Source organism: Dipodomys ordii, unplaced genomic scaffold, assembly GCF_000151885.1.
Source record: "Dipodomys ordii isolate 6190 unplaced genomic scaffold, Dord_2.0 Scaffold19, whole genome shotgun sequence".
Taxonomy (NCBI): Eukaryota; Metazoa; Chordata; class Mammalia; order Rodentia; family Heteromyidae; genus Dipodomys; species Dipodomys ordii.
This window is the reverse complement of record NW_012267235.1, coordinates 11,129,267-11,131,923: the sequence shown is the minus strand read 5'-3', so window position 1 is coordinate 11,131,923 and position 2,657 is coordinate 11,129,267.

The window sequence follows — 2,657 nt, the reverse complement described above, 5'->3', positions numbered from 1 at the left end:
CCTGGGTACTGTCCCTGTGCTTTTATTTGCTCAAGGCTAATGCTCTAGCACTTGAGCCATGCTCCACTTTCTGTCTTTCTGGTAGTTAATTGGAGATAAGAGTCTCATAGACTTTCCTACCTGGACTGACTTTGAATTGTGATTCTCAGATCTTAGCTTCCTGAGTAGTTAGGATTACAGGTGTGACCCACTGGTACTCAGCTTAGCTTCTTTTAATTCCAGAATTTTTATATTGACTTATCTATTTTTTGGGGGGAGGTGGTGGTGGTTAATGGGAGATGAGATTCTCATGGGCTTTTCCACTTGGGCTGGGTTTTGAACTGTGATCCTCAGAGCTCAGCCTCTTAAGTAACTAGGATTATAGACGTGATCCCCTAGTACTAGGCTTCAGTTTTTTATTGAATTGGCATGATGGTTTTGGGCCAGAGCCCAAATTTCATGAAGTAAGGAAAGACTTACGTTAACAAAGTCTGCCTTTCTTTCTCAGTGGGGGCTCAGATACTTCCAGGGTGTTTGAACTTCATCTTCCCCAGGGGAGGATAGGGAAAGAAGCCTTAAAAGAGGAGGATGATGTGATCCCACGCCATTTATAGCAGTTTCTAGGTTAGAGAGATTCCCTAGCCGTAGCAGAATAGAAGAAAAAGGCAACAACCAGTATATGTTCTTTGAACATTTTGGAGACCAATCTTTGTATCAGTTAAATATTTGCAAATTTTTTTTTTTGGTTGGTTGTGGGTCTTGAACTCTGGGCCTGGAGGCTGTCCGTGCACTTTTCAGCCCAAGGCTCTACCGCTTGAGCCACAGTGGCACTTCTGGTTTTCTGGTGGTTTATTGGAGATAAGAGTCTCATGGACTTTCCTGCCTAGGCTGGCTTTGAACTGTGATCCTCAGATCTCAGCCTCTTGAGTAGCTAGGATTACAGGCGTGAGCTACTGGCACATGGCTAAGTATTTGTAAATTTTTAATCAGTCGGTAGCTTGTCTTTTAATTCCCTTAACATTGTTTTTGCAGAGCAGAAGACTTCTTTTTGTTTTGTTTTATGGGGCTGAGACATGTACCAGCCTTTTGAGTATAGTAAATTAAGCTATTTTTTTTTTAAATGACAGGCCTGGGGCCTGAACTCAGAGCCTGGCCACTGTTCCTGAGAATCTTTTGCTCAAGACTAGTATTCTATCACTTCAGCTACAGCACTACTCTGGCCTTTTCTGTATATGTGGTACTGAGGAGTCAAACCCAGGGCTTTATGCATGCTAGGCAAGCACTCTGCCACTAAGCTACATTCCCAGCCTCTTTTCTTTTCTTTCCTTTCCTTTCCTCTCCTTTCCCTTTCTTTTCAGCCATGGGGCTTGAACTCAGAGCCTGCAGGCTGTCCCTGCCTGGTCACTGTCTGAGCTTTTTTGCTCAAGGCTAGCATTCTTCCACTTGAGCTACAGCTCCACTTCCAGCTTTTTGCTGGTTAATTGGAGGTAAGAGTCTCAGGGACTTTGTTGCCCAAGCTGGTTTTGATCCTCGATTCTCAGATCTCAGTGTCCTCAGCAGCTAGGATTATATTCTTTTGAGACAGGGTCTTACAATTGTTGTCCAGGCTGGCCCCACACTGAAGTCACCATGTACTGGTGACTCATGTCTGTAATTCTAGGTATTCAGGAGGCTGAGATCTGAGAATCATCATTTGAAGCCAGCCCACACAGACAAATCAGAGACATTTTTTTTTTCTAGTCCTGGGAACTCAGGGTCTGGGCACTGTCCCTGAGCTTCTTTTGCTCAAGGCTAGCACTCTACCACTTGAGCCACAGAGCCACTTCTGGCTTTTTCTTTTCTTTTCTTTTCCTTCCTTCCTTCCTTCCCTTCCTCCCTCCCTCCTTTTTCTTTCTTTCTTTCTTTCCTTTACTTTCTTTCTTTCTTTCTTTTTTTTGTCAGTCGTGGGGCTTAAACTCTGGGCTTGGGCACTGTCTCTCAGCTCTTCAGCTCAAGGCTAGTGCTCTACCACTTGAGACACAGCACCACTTCTGGGGTTATGGTGGTTTATTGGAGATAAGAGTTTCATGGACTTACCTGCCTGGGCTGGCTTTGAAACTTGATCCTCAGATCTCAGCCTCCTAAGTAGCTAGGATTACAGGCGTGAGCCACCAGCACCCAGCTTGGCTTTTTCTTTTTTATGTGGTAGTGAGGAATCAAACCCAGGGCTTCATGAACATTAGGCAAGCACTCTACCACTAAGCTATGTACCCAGCCATCAGAAACATTCTTATCTCCAAGTAACCAGTACAAAGCTAGAAGTGGAGGTGTGGTTCAAGTGGTAGAGCACCAGCCTTGAACAGAAAAAGCTAAGCAAAAGTCTGAGACCCTGAGTTCAATTTCCAGTACCGACATATATACACACACAAATACCCCAAAGTTTTAAGTTGCAAAAGCTGACTTACCAAAATTTTCTTTTAAAAATTGCTTTACTGGGCTGGGAAGGTGGCTCAGTGGTAGAGCGCTTGCACTGCATGCATGAGGCCCTGGGTTCGATACCTCAGCACCACATAAGCAAAAAGAAAAAAGCTGGAAGTGGCGCTGTGGCTCAAGTGGTAGAGCGCTAGCCTTGAGCTGAAGAGCTGAGGGACAGCGCCCAGGCCCAGAGTTCAGGCCCCACGACTGGACCCCCCAAAAAT